This window comes from Ischnura elegans, chromosome 12, assembly GCF_921293095.1.
Source record: "Ischnura elegans chromosome 12, ioIscEleg1.1, whole genome shotgun sequence".
Lineage (NCBI taxonomy): Eukaryota > Metazoa > Arthropoda > Insecta > Odonata > Coenagrionidae > Ischnura > Ischnura elegans.
In genome coordinates this window covers 25,955,465-25,977,184 of record NC_060257.1, presented here as the reverse complement: position 1 = coordinate 25,977,184, position 21,720 = coordinate 25,955,465, and the positions used below count along the sequence as shown (strand labels likewise).

The 21,720-nt window shown below is 39.2% G+C and overlaps 1 protein-coding gene across 2 annotated transcripts in view; it reads right to left on the bottom strand.

Annotated features, from left to right (window-relative positions):
* The window catches only part of LOC124169009 (death-associated inhibitor of apoptosis 1-like), a 60,521-nt gene extending 39,023 nt beyond the window's left edge, over positions 1–21,498 (bottom strand). Inside the window, exon 1 of one of the 2 annotated variants that reach the window (XM_046547471.1) lies at positions 21,239–21,498. The gene's annotated coding sequence lies outside the window, so the exon portion shown is untranslated. The remainder of the gene's footprint in view (positions 1–21,238) is intronic. The other variant, XM_046547469.1, reaches the window with a different exon arrangement.
* Positions 21,499–21,720: the final 222 nt, after the last annotated feature.

Below are 21,720 nucleotides of genomic sequence, written 5' to 3'. Positions count from 1 at the left end.
TCAAGCCAGGAAAATAAGTTAATTAGGTCACCTGGCGGAGAAATATTAAGGATCTTGCTACTCTTAGCACAAAGAAAGATCCTTTCTGGATAAACTGATAGCTCTTTTTCAAGATAATAAAGACTAATTCTCGGACTGCCTTATAAAAGTCCTTTGAAAGCAATAATTGATGCCAGTGCTCTCGTATACGCTCTAGGAAGGGTTTGAAGCATGTGTAAGGTATCAATTCAAGTATAATGCCGATTTAAAATTAAGTACACTATAGAATGTGTCCCAGTATGACGTATGTTTTCCCATTGATAACACATTGCTACTTGGATAATAGGGAAATTGCATACTTTTTATAAACAGTATGCTGATATACTACAGTAAACACTTAGTACCGCAATATACTTTTTTCCGCTTAAAATTCAGTTTATACCCTAGAAAATGACTCCCAAAAGTCGCCCGAGTTTCGCGGGCTAAAAAATACCGCCCCCACTAATCTTTGGCTGTGACGTCATAGTTCAGTACGAGTCCAAGATCCAAGCCCAGTAACTGCAGGTTTGGAAGAGCCACGTTGCGTTTAAAGGAGAACGTGGGTGTAATAAGGAAAAATTACAAGTGGTGCATTGTTCCTCTGTGCAATAACACCCCAGAAAAAATTTTCGTCTGCATTCCAACGGAGGAAATTAGAAGAAAAGCCTCGATGCAAGCCGTCTGTCGGGATGAGCGTTACGGAAAAATAAGAGTATAATAAACGGAATGATAAACCCGTGTGCTATGTGAGCGAAGATAACTTTAATATAAATAATATTTCCATATTTCATTGACTGAATAACTTGAAACAGATTTTTTGATAATTCGGCCGCCCTAGAATAAAAACTCAACTTCACAACAAAAATCGAGATAGGTGTTTCTCGATGGTTACGATGGACTCAAATTATTAAGGTACTTGTTCAATTTCAGTTACGGAAGGACATAGAAAATTCCATGATGTTTAAAATCAAGGGAGGAAATATGAAAATATAGAGCAACGTTGATCCTCATGCATTCGAGTGCCAGCCAAGAAGACAGCGTTTTCTTCTACTGTCGGCGTCAAAATGATGTGCCGCTGTACTTTGCAAATTTATATCCTGGCTTCACTACATGCTATAAAAATGAACTATACGTCATTTTAAAGGAAATTTTATCCTAAATTCTGATTTATTTTATTACAAAAAAATTGAAAAGTGTAGACACGGTCAGTGCAATAAATGACTCCGCGCACCGAAAAATTAGCCGTTTTGTCAATTTCATGAACTTTGCAACTCAACCTAAGGAAAACTACTACGTCTACAGCATTCATCTTCCACATTAATTTACACTCATCAGTGCGAATTAATAAAATGGCTTTTGGGTATTTTTAGAACTTATATTTTGTTATAAATAAATGAAAATATTTAAACATTATCTTGTCCCATAGTTTACCCCGAAAGATAAAGGAAGTTGTAGATGGAAAAAGAATGGAATCCAGAGGTGGTCACAAAAAATGAATCGCAGCATTCTTTGATTTTATTCTGCGCCGTTGCTTGCTTTTCAAAAAAAAGTTGAGTCACAAGAGGAATGTTCCGCGGCCTTTGATTTGGAAATTATGGAGATAAGAATGGACATGTGTGGATCAGCAATTTCCATTTAGTTGGTTGTCAGGATAAACCAAGGATCCATTTAAAGGTTGTCAGGCCATCGTATAAAGATAGGACTGATGTGCACCACAGGGGAAATGGTGTGTTTGAGGGAAAGTCAAACCCAAAGTTGCCCAAAGAATGTGCAGTTCTATGTTGCTCTTTCCCCAGTTAAAACCAAATAGATATTGGATTGGGATGATATTTTCACCACGGGTTCCAGTGATAGTGAGAGTGCAGGTGATCACGGTCATCGTCGAAAGTCATCCCTCTAGGATTTCCGATACGGAATTTTTAAGTGACAACCGATCGCAATGACGATGAGCTCGCCTTTAGACAAGGTCGTGAGAAAAGCTCCCAAAATGTATTAAAGACTCTGTTTGGAAAACATGCACATTTTAATGCTAATTTAGGAAGTATTTCATTTCAAAAGTAACTTATTAACACCTGAAGAAGTTGTGTTTATTATATTGATCGAAGTACGATTGACCGATTCTTTCTGCAGAATAGGAAGTGGCTTCGGGGTTTTTAGTCACAAGATGGTAGATTGTGTTGGAAGTTCGTCTATATTATCGCTACTAAATTGAAACATTAATAGTCTGGCTTCCTCAGAGCTTCCTGTCGCCCTCCAGGCAAGGTATTTTTAAGTTGAAAGTATCATCGACAGCTTCGAGGTGGAAATAAGTTCACCATAAGACTCTACCGGACTGCCAAAAGAATACACATTTCACATGAGTATACGCTTTCGCCAATATTATACGCAAGTCTCACTTTGTTATGAGCTATAAAACATTACAGATGCACATCAGCTACCATTCCATTTCTCGGCATCGACTTTCCGAGCCGACGAATTCTACAGTTTCACTAAAATACCCTGTTATCATGATGGAATCAGTAACAGGAAGCTTGCTAGGATCAGCCTAAGAATAACCATATGCCTTCATCTTTACGCAATCTATCGCTTTCAATGGAGGAGAAATAGATCAAATAATAGCCCTGAAGTCACAATGAACAACTCCGATAAGTCTGCACTTCAATAAATGAATCATAACCACGCCGTCGCATGTATTCAAGTATGCAACCTTTACTATGGCCGTGCCGCCGTGCCTCGTACTGAACTATGACGTCACTTTTCTACCAGCCAATCATCGGGCGTTTTCGCTTCTCACTTGCATTTGAAAATTCTCGTGAACTTTGATGCATTAAATATCGCAAACCACGTCATAAAATAATAAAAAAACTTTCACCGAGGTATGCAAACATATATTTTTATATAATTTTGGGGCTATTGATTATATCTGAAATATATGCAAGTTCCCTATAGTGCAGTACGATTATCACTAATTTACATTTGGATTCATTCAGTCGCCTTAGAGGGCAGCATGGTTGCATGCTCTCGATTTAATCCCTGTTTTTTTTCGCGCGATAAACAGGCGATTATGATGAACCAAATATTTTTGATAACACTTAAAAAATGCTAATAGTACTCAAGAAATTTAGATATTGCGAATTAAGCAAATATTGCTGCATACGCAAGCCGATTTTCTTTGGAAACCAATGTTATCGTAATGAGCAACGTGCAAAACGCCACAAAATGTTTGGAGCGTTCTCGAGAGTTCTATTTACTGTTTTTACTTACTCCAACTGATTTATGACTTGGCTTCTTCCGTCTCTATCTTCCCTCTTTTCGAATCGTGGCGCGGTATCTCCTACTTTCCCGTCTCTTCAGACGGCCTTTACTATAACAACGGTTACAACGGTTATATCAGGCACGAAGCAAAAATTTTGCCTATGGGCATGCGGGTTGCCCGCACTGTTAATTTGCTGTCTAATTACATCCATATTTGTCATCATGCAAGTGAGTACCCAGGATCATAACTAGGGGGGGGGGCAAGCCATGGTATAGGGGGGAGGCAAACCAGGTTGTGACATTAGTTTATGAGATTATTTCCTTGAAAAAAAAGTTTTATTTTAGTTGCATATCTCGTACTAATCCCGAGGATTCTCCTCTCTGCTAATACCTATCATATTTAGCGGGGTTTTAGGCGCAACTAGACCTGAGGTGTGTGGTATACCCACCAGGATAAGCGAGTGTTGCGGGGGCCCTTCCCCAGAAAATTTTTATGATTAATGGTTCAAAATGGTGATTTTTATGGCTTTCTGAGGGATACTTTATAAATCCTTAATCTTTTCTAAAAGTAAATTAATCAAATCAAATAAAATGGATAAAACTTCAAAGTTTCTCTCAGCTTTGGGGAGGGGGGTTTATCCCCCAAAACCCCCCTCGCTGCGCCACTATATACACCTACTATTTTATACTTCTACGGAACAGGGTGGTAAGGCACTATGGTTTCTGTTTTTTACCGGCCATCGATTATCGGAAACAGATACTATATTTTGTAGATCAACTGTCGTTCCCACGAATAATAATAGGGTGGTTTCCTATTATTTTTTTATTGCCTAAATCGAAAGATTATTACTCCTGGAGTACGTATTTCACGCATTTAGATTTTTAAATGACGATATATATTTTTCGCAATTAAACGAAAAGTGAAATATTTCAAGCGCGCGAAAACGCGACGGTTAAGTAGGAATGATGGGAAAAAGTCCGTGTGACCTATTTCTGGTTCCCCCTGCCGCCGTGAGAGGTGACCTTGGGGCGAGGCTTGAGCGCTGATACGACGCAGTCTGCTAGCAGGTAGCTGAGTACCCTGCTAGCTGGTAGCGCTTGGCTTAAATAAGGATTATTATTCCCCTATCAAACGAAGGAAACTTTCCGACCTGAGGCAGTTTTAATAGGTGATTATTAAGAGATGTTTCCCTAAGCTGTGCCTCATGCATGCATTGGTAATCTCAGACGATGTAAAACTCCTATCTACTCGTGTAGAAACTAGGTCCCAGTAACATCACGTGGAGTGAAATCGCATGGGCGCCAATCTGGCCTTTTTCAAATGAGGTTAAAATTGACCGTTGCCATTCGTCTTAACTGGGATTTCTAAAACCAAATAATTTGTATATTATGAATACGCTAATGGTGGGTAAGGAATCGCAATCATTGCATTTCGTTTTCTTTGATGAAGGAAACTACCCTATTATTAAGATTCGGTTTTAGGTACGTTCCCAGAAATAAAAGCAACCGTGGTTGGCCAGTTAAGCGCTTAGGTCTACCAGCCTATAAATTCCTACCATACGTTCGTTCTCACTGCTATCATTACGCCAGTTTAAAGTAACCACGGTTAATGCATTGTTAGAAAAATAGTAGTGGGAAACAACGCATAATGCTCCGTGCACATTACCTACACGTATTCGCCCGTGCGGGAATAAACAGCACGGGCCTTTTTATAGTCCACTGAAGAAGTGTACGAGACCTTTCACATTTTACGGTTAAAACAAGGGCACGATTTTTAGCCGCATTGCAGCCGTCCAGTACCACTGGAGCCACATGGCCACCGTATCGTCTTTCTGCTCATGTCAGTGATCTACGTAACCATATGCTCACATTCACACTAGACTGTTTCAGTCGTGCGGGAGCTCTCTCCAGTACTCTTTGCTTGGCTCTTTGTTTGGTTTCAATCTGCGTTTTTGGTGGACTTCATGATTAATTACAAGAAGACCAAGATTATGCGGTTTCGTAAAGCATCACGAGCGAGGAATGTGAAACTTAGGGTAAGGTGAAAAAGTTGAGCAGGTTGAGCAGATCAAATATTTAGGCAGTACCTTAGAGGAAAACGGTTACAGTAGTAAGGACATCAGGAAGAGAATCACATTAACAAAGGAGGTGTTCATGAACAGGAAGATGCCTCCGAGAGGATCGTTATGTAAGAATTTAAAGAAAAGGTTAGTGAAGAGTCTGATCTGGAGTGTAGCGCTTTACCGTGCAGAAACGTGGACACTTAGGAAGGAGGACGAGAGAAGACTGGAGCCATTCGAGATGTGGGTGTGGCGAAGAATGGAGAAGATGAAGTGGACGGAGAAGAGGAGGAACGACGAAGTACTGGACATGGTGGGTGAGGTGAGGCAGCTTTTAGATGAGATACAGGGTAGACAGAAGTTATAGATGGAGCGTATACTTAGCGGAGAGTGCATGTTGAAAACAGCGTTAGAGGGTAGAATGCTAGTTAAACGAGGGAGAGGAAGGAAAAGAATAGGATTTTTATATAGAGTGAAAGTGAGTTTTATTGCGAAATGAAGAGGGAAGTGCGTGTTGGATGGGGAGGCTACTAGAGTTCTTCGTAAGTACTCCATGGAAACCTACCATAATAGGCAGAATACTTTAATAATGATATAAATAATGGAAGGAATAGACGCTGTTTTGATTTCGCTCGTTGAAGCAAAAACTGTGATATGGGCAGGGATGCCGACTTACAGAAAATATTGGGGGGCCCAAACCAGGGATCTTGCCCATGGAAACTTTATAAGTAGTGAGTTTTAACTTTTTAAAGCATTTTTAATGAATCATTTGATCAACATTAGAACTCTGATAACTCCAATCTCGGTATATGGACACTCCGGGAAAATTCGGCAAGCCTGACACATTTTTCCTCACACTCATAACAAATTTTTGAGGGGGCCCGGGCCCCCTCAGGCCCCATGGAGTCGGCGCCACTGGATATGGGATATACCAACTTCCTCGCGTCTCTGATTAATTGGATGAACCCTATGAAGGCGACTGCTCTTGTCTTTTCCTACGAAGATAAATCATGCATAATGCAATGATTTGCTCACGATTCATAGTAACAACTTCACCCGGTTTCACTTCAACAGAACTGATGAAATAATATTTTGGTACGGATAAAATTGTACAGTATGAAAAGCAACTGGCCACGATTCAAACCCGTGCGAGTTTTGATCGTTTCGGGCGATAACGTGTAATGCGCAAAGAGTGTGAAGACACCCTGCATGCCTGAGCCTATCCATCTACATCTATATAATACCCCGCAAGCCGCCTAAAAGGCGTGTGGCAGGGGGTGTTAGGACACCAGCCGTTTACAGCTAAAAAAAATGAAGTACTCTAACGAGGTTGGTACTAGCGTTTATTAAAGTCCTTTATGGTTCGGGGGAAAAACGAATTCCCATATCTATCCGTTCGGCAAAACATCTCTCTTAATTTATCGCTTCTATCGGACCTGGAAATATAGTGTGGCTCTAATATAATGTTCTATGTGTCGCTCTTAAAGATATCCATTCTCAATTGTTCAAGCAATCTAGCATATTCATGGATCCAGGAGCATGGCCGGAACTAGGAGATTTGTCAAGGGGTGCAAAGACAGTTTACTTCGCCCCTCCCTACTCTGACGCACCCCTCTCCCTCCTCATCCTACCCCACCACTAAAATATAATATCCCTAAGCACGGTCTTAGAAAAAGAGCTAAGCTAAAAGTCCCTAAGCTATTTTTTTTAAATGCGGTAGTTTAATTCCTCAGGGTGTAATTGCTATAATGAAGTTTTATCAATATTATTGTTGAATAATTTATAATTTAATAATCATTTCTAAATAATTTAATCAGAAATATTAAACAACTTAATTGAAAGAAATTTTAAAATTTTGCCACCCGGGGGCACGTGCCCTCTTTCCCCCACTAGTTTTGGGCCTGCCCTGGAGTGCCCCTAGGAAGATAAGAGGGTGGAAGTTTGTGATGGCTCGCTAAGCGCCGCGCCGTTGGGGGAGATAGCTCGTAAATCTATATTTGGCGGACACAAAAATAGAGTATTCTAGTAAATTAACCCATTTCGCCGAATATCGCGTCATTCAATCAGTCACTAAGGTTGCCAATCGAACTGAGATCGGTTTGAGAAATACGCCGAGTCATCCATCTTTCCCAATCGGTCTCAGACTCATCCTTTGTGAAATCTGAGACTCATCCTCTGAAGTCTGAGATCGATACGTTGAGGAATCGTTTACTTGGGAGGATGAAGCTTTGCGCCAAAAAACCTGACGTGGGCGTAACTGTGGATTGGTGTCCGCAGGGGAGGTCTGGGGTAATTGGCGGCCCTCGGCTGGGGCATACGTGGGGCCCAAAATACCGGGGGATTCGGGATTGAGGTCTTTTAGATTTCAGTGCAGTTTCGAGGAACAAAGTCACTAAATAGATAATAGAACTACAATAAATTTATAAATTTTACAAGCCGTGAAATTATAACTTTTCACAGCATTTTTGTTTACGAAATCGGTATTTTTATTAACATTTATCCGGTTATTAAGAGCCATAATAGCGTCACAATCCATTTCTGGGCATGCGATTTCCTAAAATTTTCCGGGGGAGGACCACCGTTGAGCCCAGCCTACCTCTGGTAGTGAGTGAGAATGTAGGGCGTGGAGTGGCGGATACAAACGGGGGGCGCCCCCGCCCCCTTGCGGGTCCGCCCGTGTTACCAAACATTGCAGAACCACAATTATAAATTTTTTATATCACAAGATGGCATTGTCTTGTATATGTGTGTTATAAATTTGATTAAAATTTGGATTATTTTTAATTAGGATTTCAATCAAACTTGATTATTTTCTATTAGGATAAAAGTAAAGGTAACTCAAGATATCTTTTGCGTCCTCCCCCCACGTGTTTTTTCTGTATCCGCTACTGAGAGCGTGTACCTATTAGTGATGCCGCTGTTGCCACGCTTTAGGGTGCGGAAAGAGGATGTGATGCATTGATGTGGGATGACGAATTGGACTTAACGGGCGGAGTAGTGGGTGCAGAATGACTGTTCGGAGCGTGGGATGCCGCAAACAACAAATTATCAGGGTGCGCACACTTATAAAAGTAGTGTCCTCTGACGTGCCTAACCTTTCACGCTAATTTTTCAGCTCCGTTCTGGAAATGGGCGAGATTGGTAAATCCCTCGAAGCTCTCGTTTAATTAAGCTGAAATATTAATTGTTTCAGACGAATATAATCGCACATTTTCGTACAACCTTAATAATTTAATGTCCGCGTAAATCCAGATTGTCAAATAAAATGTCGAAAAGGCTGAATAAACAAGAAAAACCGTTTTCATGGTGCAGAATGACTGTTCGAAGCGTGGGATGCCGCAGACAACAAATGATCAGGGTGCGCACTCTTTTAAAAATAGTTTTCTCTGTCGACACCATGGAGGAAATCCTATGGCAAGAATCAACATGACTGCCTCGCAGTCTTAACCGTCAATGATATCTTCATGAAGATCATTGGGTATTACTCAGGGTTTTCTTCGAACTAACTCTCCGATAAATATGGAACGGAAAATACTCGAGCTTACGCGTCAGCTCTTGAGGACTAGCATAAGGTACATTTGATAAATAAGCAAACACTTTTCTTATAGCGCAAATATTTGCTTTTACAAATGCAAAAAATGTTGTGGTGGTCGGCTCTTCGAAGGAAAAAATTCTATTTCTACACTTTTGAGAAAGAGCATCGTAAAATGTGTAAGGTCAAAGAAATGACTTTTTCTCCCGTGAAGAAATACTCCCGCAGAAATCATATTTTAAAATAAGTTGATTCACCATTTTTTAAATTATTGGACTTGGGAACGGACTTGAATAAAGAAGATACCTATCCGTTAGAGAAGAATAATGAAAATCAAATGGATCGGCCGAGTGAGGAATGAGGAAGTCCTACTGTCAGCACAAGTTTTTCTGCGGCGCTCAAAACTAAACTTTTTGATGCGCATTTTATATCAGAATAAATTATTGAGGTTTATCTTTGGGTATTGAATGGATTCTATATGAAAAACTCAAGAAATTGCTATAAAAACCTACATAGATGGCTTAAGAAAAACATATTGTAATCTATTTGATGAAAATTTATGTAAATATAAATGTGATATTGTAACATTCCAGCTAACAGACTAAACATGTGTACATTGGAATATAGAACATATACGTCTAATAAATTTTCTTTAATTACACTTTGAATTTAATAATAGTTATTATCAAATGATATTTTATTATTTGGACTATGGTTCTCAACGGAAGTGAGGCATGGACAGTGACAGCAGCGGAGAAATCAAGGAAAGAGGCCTTCGAAATATAGTGCTACAGAAAAATGAGTGATAATTTTTAAGGAATTGCTGCGCTTTTATTTTGTAATTTTCCGTTAATCGATTTAAATCTGTAGGCCTAGGGTACCAACCCATTGGCGAATGTATGGCAATGAGACTTTCTTTTATCGAAGAATACGAGATAAAATTAGTAATGGATTTCGAAATTGAAATTCCTGAGGTCATCAGCTGATTGCTTATTGTCTCATCCAGTGAGGAAAGCGTTGATAAAAAATATTCTGTCACTTGACACGTGGTTTTCCAAGAATTCTATGGCCGTCGACAATGAATCCATTGATAAATTACAACGCGTCACAAACAATGGAATGGTAGAAAAGTGGCAGTTGCCTAAGCTACCCGCTCATCTTATCTGTAATCAAATTTCCGATATTCAGATTCGTATTTAAATTAATCAAATGTCCTTATACATATACTGTGTGCCCTTTCTTGGTTTTAATCGCATGAGCGGTATCTTCTTTATCACAAACTAGCAGGTCAACAGGCTAAGATATGGTAATGTATTTGGAGGAGGCGACCGACAGCTGAGGTCATTTGCGCCATGAGGGAAGGGTATGGAAGTAAGTGGAGAGAAACCCGGCGTCAGCATTAGCCTGCTCTTAACGAAAGGCGCCAAGAGGACCACGGCTTAACGTCCCATCCGACGGACGGAGTGTTGCGCTTGAAATGCCCTCCACACAACATTCAAGAAGGGATCTCTGAAAATTCTCTGCCACTGCCGGGATTTGAACCCGAGCCCGCCGGGTGGGAAGTCAACACTCTAGCCACCACACCAACTCGATCCCCAACAGGATAAGAGGTGGAATATATACGCACCGGCAGCTGGCCCTTTTCCGGCTATATAAGCCGGGTGAAATTTCGCAAGTACACATCTACACAAACTTGAGGTCACACAAAACCGGGCTTTAAGGACCATCACGGGCGCCCCCTGGTACGTCCGCAACAAATATACACACGACAACCTCAACATTAGAACAATATCACAATTCATACACGACACCGCAAAAGCCTTTGAAGACTCCCTAAGAAAAACACAAAATTCACTACTACAACCAATCTGGAATTACTAAGAAAACCCACATTTCAAATATCACAGACCAAGAAGAGCAATTACTCACCCTGAATAATAATACACAAAAAGCCACATAACTCATTAACGCCGAATTACACAAATCACCGAACGCCGATTATCAGCAACAGCTGAATATCAGGAACTGCGAACCACAGTTACCAAACAAGCGTAGCGTAGGGGGACGGACGGACCCAGTAGGCTCTCCTAAACGCATAATTTGAACGTAATTAGCACCCACGCTTGATCTCCGAGTGATGGAATGTTTATGTTTTACTTTTTAATGCACTTCATTCTGTTTTTATTTTTGGAAAAAGCGTGTTTCTTATTTTTTTTTTAAATTTCATTTAATTTTTAATCGGCCTACAGGGATGGAGGCCCAAATTCTAGTCACAGGTCAAGGAGACGTAAGGGAAATTGAGGGCCAGTAAAAGCGTAGAGAAAAGTTTTAAGGGTGTTATGAATCCAAACCAACGCGGAAAACTTCGGTTTTCGTCTTTTAAGAAGAAAACTTTACGGTTTTCTCATCAATTAGTATTTTATTAGCAATTATGGGGTCAGCCTTCCCATCTCTGTGATTTTATAAGGCAATGGCGAATGTCATTAGTTTAGATTTGGATGATAAAAAAAAATCTCTTATCATAATATCATGAGCTAAAGAAATGGTTCCAAGCGCGAAGGTGCAATACGAGTTCCATAACCTCATCAAAGATAAAATTATTACAGAGGCTTCCGCGGTGAGTTAATTGGTATTTGTTTTTCGGGTTCATTCCACGTTGATTCATATTTTGCGGACAAAATATTTGTAAAAAAAAATGAGTCAACGCGGAATGAACCCGAAAAACAATTACCACTCATCAAAAAAGATAGTTCAGTGCCATCGTAGGAAGTCATTTAGTTGTGAAAAAATATATTTCCATTGTCTGGGTACAACGGGCTACTATTTGGAATATGTCGACCTTTGAATTTGAAAAAAAAATACGATCGCCGCCACTGTTGTATTGCGGCTTCCAATCAATTTTTTTACTGTTGCTAACTGTGAAATGACTCACAAACTCTTTTTCGAGATTTCTCCCCTTGTGTTCTGGAAAAGCTGATGCTGACGTTGCCTGGTAAATTCCAATTGGTAATCATGGTACTTTGTACGATGGAAGGGCAATAGTCGATAAATTATCCTTTTGTTATCAGAGCTGAGGTTTTGCGATCATCGAGTCACGTTGAACTGTTGTTATTCTAAAGAGGGCGCGTTAACCTTTGTTTCTATGGGACTTCGTACTTTGAATTACGTTGATTAAACTATTGACTTATGAGTATGATTTGTCTTGGTGATTGGTGTTTTTTCGGTTAGAATTTATATTGAATATACAAAAAAATGAAACAGCACGTACTGCCTTTTAAATTGTGTAGTGATAATAACCGTGATTTAATATTACCATTAGGACATCAGTAACCTAAAAATTCCATTTATTTATTAAAAATTTCATTTTTTTACGTAGGAATCTGAGTTGTTACACCACGTAAGCGGATTTTCAAGCAACACATTATTTAAAAAAAAATGCTTATTTTCAAATATTCCACATTACCGCTTGAGTTACAATCGTATTTCTGGCCTATCGGGGTCAAAATTCATTTATTCCGAAAAAATGGCACCGTAATCGGGCCATCGCGATGGATAATTCCAATAAAATAAAATGCGTGGGATAATTTGTATTCTTTTCGGCCTCAAGGAATTTTTATTTGATAAGGTTCGTGATAAGTGAGGAGTGCCTGTATTTGATAGTGTTGCTAATATTCTCAGTTGCCAAGGAAACTCGGAAATCTTCGATCGTTCTCTGGTAGATGCGTTGCCAAGGAAAAATATTGGGCTTCATCATCGCACTGAAAATCACTTTAGTTTCACGAAAACTCAAGCTTCGTGAGAAGAATAGCTTTAATCATGGGCGTCATACATTTATTTCCGCTAGCATCGCTTCGGAGGAGGCTACCTACAATGTACTACATGTTTTTCCTATGATCGAGTTATTGTATGATGTGAGGTCTTTAAAACACGAAGTGTTTTTCAAGAAGATGTCGAATGTCATGCTCTAAGGCAATTTGCAGTGAAATAATCCGAAAAATAAGGTTTAGTTTTTAACTCTCACGAGAGTTTTTTTAAGGCATTAATTCTAAATGGCTCCTAAGACGATCAATTATGAGGATTGCTGATTTTTCAGATGACGGTACAGATCTCAAGACTGAGCAAGTTAGCCACTTTACTTATTCAGGCGTTTTGAGAAATGCTGTCTCAAAGCATCAGCGAAAATTTTCCATTTAGAAGAGCATTGTTTTGAGTTACTTACTCAAATATAGGCATTATGAATTATAGGTGGCTATGGGAGAGCTTATGAAGCCACTTCTTCCGCGAGGTGTCGGAAGATGAGCTACTTGGTCACCATAAAAATCTAATGGTTTTGCAAATGCTAAAGGCTGCGTCATTTTTGTACTTTGTAAATGGCAAGGGGCCGATGGCACTTCCTTGTGGGACACCATGTTTCATTTATCCACGAATCCAACTTAAAGCCGTTTTATTCCAATATTTTTCCCCTTCAAATGGATTTGAACGGAGGCTTTTGCATTTAGTTTCAGAATAATCCTCTATAAGTCAAATCGACGTAATAATTAGTAATGACTAGCCACTACTATGCATTTGATTCTGTGAGAATCCAAAATTGATACAGCAAGGGAACCTCTGTAGGTAAATATCCCGGTTTTAGATAACGAGTGGTGGCCACCCCCTATTATTCACTTGAATGTATTTGTATCAAAGTAAATTGAAGTAAATAAGATAATTTTAAAGAAGGCATTATGGATTGCATATAGATAAATAATTTGGTTGTCATGTAGAATATCAATACCGCGAGCACATATGGGTCATCCTCGAAATATCACCTGAATGTGATTGCATTGAATTATGAAATTTAGGTAAAGTCATATTGTTAAATTAGTTTTTATGAGATAATTTAATCATCATAGGCAGTATAAATTTTAATATTAAATCTCAAGTCAGCAAAGCAGAAATAACTGACACCCCGATTTTACCTTATCCATAAATTTTTCATCTACTCAATCACTTTCGAATATGCCAAGATCTCATCGAAAGAAATGCAATGCAAAGAGTCTTGTTTAATGCATGTAATGTAGAATGTAATAGGAAAACGAAGATGATCAGTAAATATTGCGGAGGGACACAATAAGAGAATCTCTTCGGACCGTAAGATGTTGTGGTTAGCATATAAGTAAGAAAGATTTATGTAGAAATAACACGACGATCAACAAGAGATTAATACGTCAACTGAATGATGTAGGGCATGGACGATATAGGTATTAAGGACTTATGACTAGTAGGGAAAGAGGTTGATTGACACTTCATGGATTGTGATGAGATAATTTTTTAACGTTTCACCTATTGCCTCATGCATGAAAACAACAATGTTTTTACGCAAGATAAAACTTTCTAGATTCTTCCCTATTCCGTTTGAGAAGAAACTTGAGTGCTGATGATATATCCAACGACAAATCTTATATTATACATCGGTACAAGGAAGCGTTCACGGAATTTTTGGTCGATGAAATAGAGCTTTGTTTTGAATTATCATGATTTAATTGGATATAAAGCCCTATATAAATATTGGTTTTGCCCTACTTTCCCATTTTCTTGTTACTGATGGATTATGGAAGAGGGAAACAATCAGTAGATTAGTCTAGTCCAAGATAGAATCCCACGAAGTAATAATAAAACCATAAAATGGATCATCTGAGGTTATACCCACAGAATGGTTCATTAGAACTGTTAGGCAAGAATGCTGACAAAAGTGCAGCGAGGTCGTTTACTCTGACCTGAGATGGCAGTTCATTCAATTAGCAGAGGGAACGGAAAAATGAATTACGACGCAAAGATAATTCCTCATTCAGGCATTCTGTCGTAAGTTTTAAATAAAAAACGAAAGAGTTAACACCCACTTTGCATCAGTTGGTGACGTCATTGGAGTTCCGTATCATTAAATCGTTCAGAAAGAGCGGCTCATTGAGGGGATGAATGCTCTCAAGAGTGTATCCAGCAAAGAACCGCGTGATACCGATGCGCGAAGCATAGGACTAGCTGTGAAGCGGTGACCAGCTTCGCAGAAGTGTGTGACGTTACGAATATTTTTGCGAAACGGTGCGCAATTTATCATAATGATGATAATAATATTTTTACACTTATTTAGGGTAGGTCACTATCATTTCCCCTGGATACGCCAAAAGATCATTGGGGAAATAGAAGATCAAATCATTGGATCAAAAGATGATGTAATAATATTGAAATTTAAAGAGAAATTTTTTTAGGAAGCAATGCTTTTCTCGCGAAAATTTCTCAGTAAACTAAGATGCAAGCAAATTTATTGCGATGATTTTAAACATTCTCTTTCCTTTTAACGATCGCAGCGCCGCCATCGGATTTTGGTAGCCATGATTTGAACTAATCTCATATTTGGCGGTGAATTCTTCTCGGGTTTCCAAGAAGAAGAAGAAGAATTCACCGCCATCATACGCCGGGAAAAAGTGAAATCTTACATAATCTCATATTTGATTTTAAATTCTAAATAAAAATTCTATATAAAGTTCAAATCATAATAAAACTGTTAAAATGCTACGCTGCCATCTGGTTGTGAGATATCCTAGGAATTTCAGCTTGATAGCCAATCGGAAAGTGTATTGAAATTGGGTCGCAAGATGTGACCCGGACAAGATGACAAAAGCACAGCGAATTTATAAAAAAATTCGATAATGGAAGAAATCGATCAGTATGAAAATGCTAGCAGATAGGAGTGCAGAATGGAGAATTGCGTCAAACTTATCTTATGATTGTTTACTTATGATGGCGATGATCATACTTTCCTCATCCTACGCGAATTATTGGTTTCCTCAGTGAGTACAGCCGCGTACGGTGGGCGATCATTTGAATTCCGAAAACGCCTCTTCCTTTAAAAGCATTCCGAGAATGATTGCGCAAAAATTTATTGGCGCAATTTTTTACGATCGACTCCAGTAAGTGACGAATGATTATTGATTGCGCCATACGGCCGGACTATAGTGGGAAGGCCTGTATTGCTTCAGCAGAATTTTCGTCCGAACTTTTATCGAAATTACGGCAAAAATAGTAATACATAAAAAGTGACATTTCGAAATAACTATGAAAACAACTATGCTTCATGTATGGTATTTGGAGGAGGCGTCCGACAGCTAAGGTCATTTGCGCCATGAGGAAAGGGGTATCGAAGGAAGGCTGGAGAGAAATCCGGTGTCGGAAAAGCCTACTCTTAACGAAAGACGCCAAGGGACCACGGCCTATCCGACGGACGGAGTTTTGCGCATGGAATGTCCTCCACGCGACATTCAAGCAGGGATCGGGTTGGTGCCACCACAAGCCTTTTCTTCGGGGATCGGGTTGGTGTGGTGGCTAGAGTGTTGGCTTCCCACCCCGTGGGCTCGGGTTCATATCCCGGCGACGGCAGAGAATTTTTAGAGATGTGCGATCCCTGCTTGAATGCTATATGTGGAGGACATTTCAAGCGCAGCACTCCGCCCTTCGGATGGGACGTTAAGCAATGGTCCCCTTGGCGCCCTTCGTTTAGAGCAGGCTAATTCCTACGCCGGGTTTCTCTCCACCGTTCTCTAGCATACCCTTTCCTCATGGCGAAAATGACCACGGCTGTAGGTCGCCTTTTCCAAATAGCATACCAGCCTTTTCTTTGCTTCCACTTGTCCATCAACGATGATTTTCGTCAGAGCTATAATGCCTCATGATGAGGCTAATTGAATTATCCCTGGCTCTATTGAAGATTTTCAAAAGACTATGAATGATACATGATAGATATTGCACAAATTGGAGAGAGGAATAGGAGGATGCACGAACACATTAGTAGGTAAAAGAAAGCTTTTCTGTTATCAATGTATTAGAGTATTCTGCTGCTGCCTCCACGTTGTGTTTGTAACCGAATGGCTACTTCCATCAATTTGTTTGCTACTCATGATATGGAATATAATTTTGTACAAATAATATATGATGATTAAATGCAATTTTTCATTCCTATATTATATGCTTAAAATCGGTTCTTATATTCATTAATGACGGCTTACATCACCGAAAAATTCTTTATTCTGGCTCTAAAATTTAGTTCCTTAATCTTCGTAAAGTTCGCGCCTTATAATTTATCGTAAAAACGGAGGCTTAACTAATAAATAATTGTATGAAACAACAATATGCTTAATTCATCGAGTTTATCCGCTTTTTTGCAAAGAAAGAGAAATTTTGAATATCTTAAACAACAAAAGCATATTCAAATGGCGTGATGAGCATATAAGCAATCATTATGGTAGAATTCAAGAGACAAATTGATTTAACCGCCGGCCGTTTTCGTTCCTTTGACCGAGTCTTTCGTCTCGGTCTCGTTCACGAAAAGGAACGGAATGAGAGATTCACTCTCTTTCAGATGATGCGCCATTTCCTCCTCTGTGTTTACAAATTCAAGGTCGAAGTTGGAAAAATATCCCAGTGGGGATTGGGGGAGGCGAACCGTCTCTCGCCCAAACATCCCTAACATTTCCGGGGCTTTTAAGCTCCCCCATCTCTAACCGCAGCCCCACCCACGCACGCTCGCAAAGATCTTCAGGGTAGATTATGGAAAAAAATTAACGAAAACTTAAATTGAGTGTGTTAAAAGCCAAGGGGTATAAGAGATTTCTTTTTTCTAAAGAGAGTTAGGTACATAAATTAGGAATAGAAAACAGACGAGATCAATTAGATATTTAGTAGTGCATTTGATTAATTTCCACTCGATGTCAGCACAGAACTGAGACATTCGTATCCCTTGGCGACCAATTTTTGTGTATTTCTTCCAACAATTAACTTTGCCTATCTCTGTTGAGAAAAAAAATCACTTGTAACCCTTGGCTTCTCACCCCCTCAATTAAGAGCTCGAGAGAATTATTACTTTAACTTTATTATTAAATTAATTACCCATCACCTTCCATGTTTTTTTAATCCGAAATAGGAAGTTCACTAAATTCAGCGAAAAAACTAAATCAAAAAGAGAATAATATAATGGTGAATGTATGTTGCACGATACATGGAATGTACGGAAATTATGAAGTGAAATGCACATTATTCCTGTTATTTCTCGAAAATCCTAGAATCACAAGGAAATTATGACAGCAATTTATTAGTTTTTATAATTATTTGCTTGAAAAAATAATGATTTTTATATTAGCTCCAAGTATAATGCTAACATCGTTTTTCTGCAAAAGGAAAATTTATTCATAACTTTTGTTTTGAACTAAATTTATTTTCGCTTCTAGGGGGGCAGTTGCCCCACCCCTAAACCCCGCTGGGTACGCCCATGCCCATATACAGGGTGTTTAAGGAGGCATGTGCAACACTTCAAAAGGTGGTTGGGTAGATTATTTTAACAATATTTTGCAACAGGGGTCGCAACTCCTAGATTACTGAGCCATGGAAACGCAAAAATTATTTTGAATGCACTTTGCAGTTACCATGGAAACATTTATTCTTGGGTATACAGCCTTTTCGACATTTTATTGAATACTCTGGATTTTTAATGAGATAATATAATTAAGGCTGGTCGAAAATGGTCGATTATAATTGTCTGAAACTATTAATCTCAAAATGGGTGAGATGGCACAATCGTGTTGTTGATACTCACTCAAAGCTCTCGTTTAATTAAGCTCAAAGATTAAGACCTACTGGAATATTGCAGATTTCTCCTATAACACCCAATATATATTAAGCATTTCCCTAAAAGTTTCTTGACAAAATTATCACCTTATACTTACGGCTGGTTATTGGCTACGCCGGAGAGAGTTTACTGACAATATGTCTTTTGTTTGTTTGTTGGGGTGTTCTGGCAGAATTTCCCCCACTATGACTCAACTTTGCTGCCCACGCAAAGGTTGGGGATACGTAAGTCTTTCAAGGTCCTCTGCCCTGCCTACGTACCTCACAAAAATGCAGCGATGCATCCCACTCCGCGTCATCGAGGAAAAATTTACTGGAATGCATCCAGAGAACTGGCAGCTTTATAAAAACACGCGTCGAATGTTATGTAATCTGTTATCCTTTCAATTCTTTCCGCGTACCCATATAAGAGGAATTTATTTTCTCCTTTCGTTCGTCATCAAGTCATTACTTTGCCCTGGGTTCGCGGAAAAACACTTGCGTAACATTCTCATTGTGATTGCTTCCGCAAGGTCGCGTGAAGATCGTGAGTGATTACTTATTTCCGGTTTGACAGGAAGCGGGGGGGATACCCTTTCGCACCTACCCTTGTTTGGGTTCAGTCCTTGGCCAATTCCAGTTCAATACGGTTTAGGCTAAATTTCTTCAGTGGGTAGTTAATTAGCAACGATAGGCTAATTGGTGCTATTCATGGGAATATTAGATTGCATCAGCAAGTTTGGCTTTAGTATGATAAGCCCTCTGAAGAGGCCCCAATAGATAGTATCATAAGTTTTCTATTAATTGGTTTTTACATAGGCTACTAAGTTTTTTATTCAAAATTCTAAGTGTCCTTGTGTATTTTAGAGTGGCGAGACTGGGTATTTCACCAATTGGTAAAACAATCACGTGCGTAAAAAAATCTTCGAAAAGTGAGATGGTCCAGGGCTAGGGATTGAACAAGTGATAATCTCCTCAGGCTTATTAAGGGGCGAGCTCTATCCCTATACGCGTAAACCATAGGGTTGAGGCAATGGGTAAGCAAGGGATTTGTTTTAAATAATCTTCACTAGGCTTTCAACTCGGACCGTAGGGATGAGAAGGCCTATACCCAAGCCTGCTCAACTACCCGGCCCTTGAGCTGCCATTTAATCTAAACGGTCGTGGTTTTATCAGCTGTGGGCTGTGGAAATGTCAACACTTTTGGGAGTAAGGAATTTCCCACTTTTTCCGATAACGATATATGATTCTGCAACTTCCGTACTTCCCGGGAAACTTCTTGAACTCTTTTCCGGAAATGGGCCTCACGGTTACCAACTTCCTCGTTTCATGAAATCTAATTGTTGAGAGCAAGTAATATTTTTTTCGAGCTTCGTATTTGATTCAGGTTATTCGCATACATTACGATCATTCGTCGTACAAATTGATCAACTCTGTTTCACGCATCAAATTCGTGAACTATCTCATGAATGCGAAGTAAAACTATTAGCCAGACTTCTGATATCACAGAGCTAATAAAAAAAATTAAGTCCAGGCTGGGAACAATTACTAATACACTGTTAACAGACATTTGGGATTACAATCCAACGCATACATACTGCCTCATCAGGTATCTCTCATATGAGTCTTTTCTATATCTTCCCTTCTAGAATTCAAGAAAATCCAATCGTTTTTCTATTGAAAAATGTAAAAAATAAATAATAAATAAATACAATAAAGAGATAAAAGAAAAATATTTAAAAAATGAAGAAATGATAATAAAAATTGCTATTTGCACTAAACCTATCACGAAGAAAGAGAAAAAAATGTTTGAAAATTTATCAATCGCAAATATTTCTTATTCTGTTTAACACTACATTACGCTTAATGTATTCAAATATTTAATTTATGTTATCATATAGATTTTAAGTTTCTGCTAACACAAACAACACAAGCAAATGCGTAAAACAACTTTCTTTGTAAACTGGCTGGTTGTGGTAAGCATGACTGACAGGCCTTCGGCGCGTCACAATGTGATGTAAGTTAACACACATTTCCCTCCTTTGTAATACTTGCAAAAGTCAACAGGGAAACTGGATTCGGAGATTTTGTTTCTAAACTTATTTGGCACCCGGATTGTAATATCTATAATTCGCTAAACACCAATTATCAGCTCGATTTTATTCCTCAAATTCGTGCAAGGTACAATATATTTAATAAAAATTTTCACTGGGGTCGCAGATATTGGTAGTAAGTGGTCATTTTCTAAATTTCTTTTATACATGTTGTCTTTTACCGGTAATATTTTCTTTTACTTCATCGCGTAACAAATATCCGTCACCAAGGATTGTACATACGGATACTGCTAATTTAGTATGCTAAGGTAAACGAAGTGAAAACTTTGTACGATAGTTCTGGCAGCAAAAAGTACATTTCTCAGTATTTTTTTTTCAAATTATCGATAGTAATCTTCCTGCTACCCGTGTATTCCCCTCGACCGAGTTACAGGTATACTGGCTACACGTTACTGATAGTGAGTGCAGAAATAAAAGATGTCGCTCCTTTATTACCGTAACAACGATGCTATTGTTTTTAAATACACTGATTCGTCTAGTTAATATGAAGAAAACTTCTTGATGAAAGCCTTTCTCATGAATGAATCATAGCATTTATGATGGTGTAAACAAATTTTAAGTTAGGTTTAAGTAAGTTAGGCACGAAAAGATGTTAACCTCGTTGACGAAGTGAAAAAATCAATTACCTGTGAGTGAAGGTTTTCCTCTTGATTACTCTCTCGGCTCGCTGCGATGGAAACTTCTTGGACAAGATAAGAAAATCCTTTCGTTCTCTAGCTTCGGAGGCGTTCACAAGAGCTAATCACACTTTCACTGTTCCGGTTCAAAAAGCTTTGCGGTCTTAGGGTCGGAAGCCGGTGAGCGCGAAGCGCTCTTGGCTGGGGGGTTTGCTATCCGGTGTATAGTCCTCTTGAACCGTGACCACTCACGACTGGGAGGATGTTAGCTATGCCGTAGCATATAGCTGCTCTTCCTTATCTCTCTCGCCTTCTCTCCCCCTCCCTTCCTCCAAGCTATTAATCACTACTCCCCGTTGGTAGGGAGAGGCGCTGCAAGCAGTGGCGAAGCGAGGGGGTGGGGGTTTGGAGGATAAAATCCCCCCAGGGATGCCGACTTACAAAAAATATTGGGGGCGACCTAACTGGGGATCTTGCCCCGGGAAATTTTA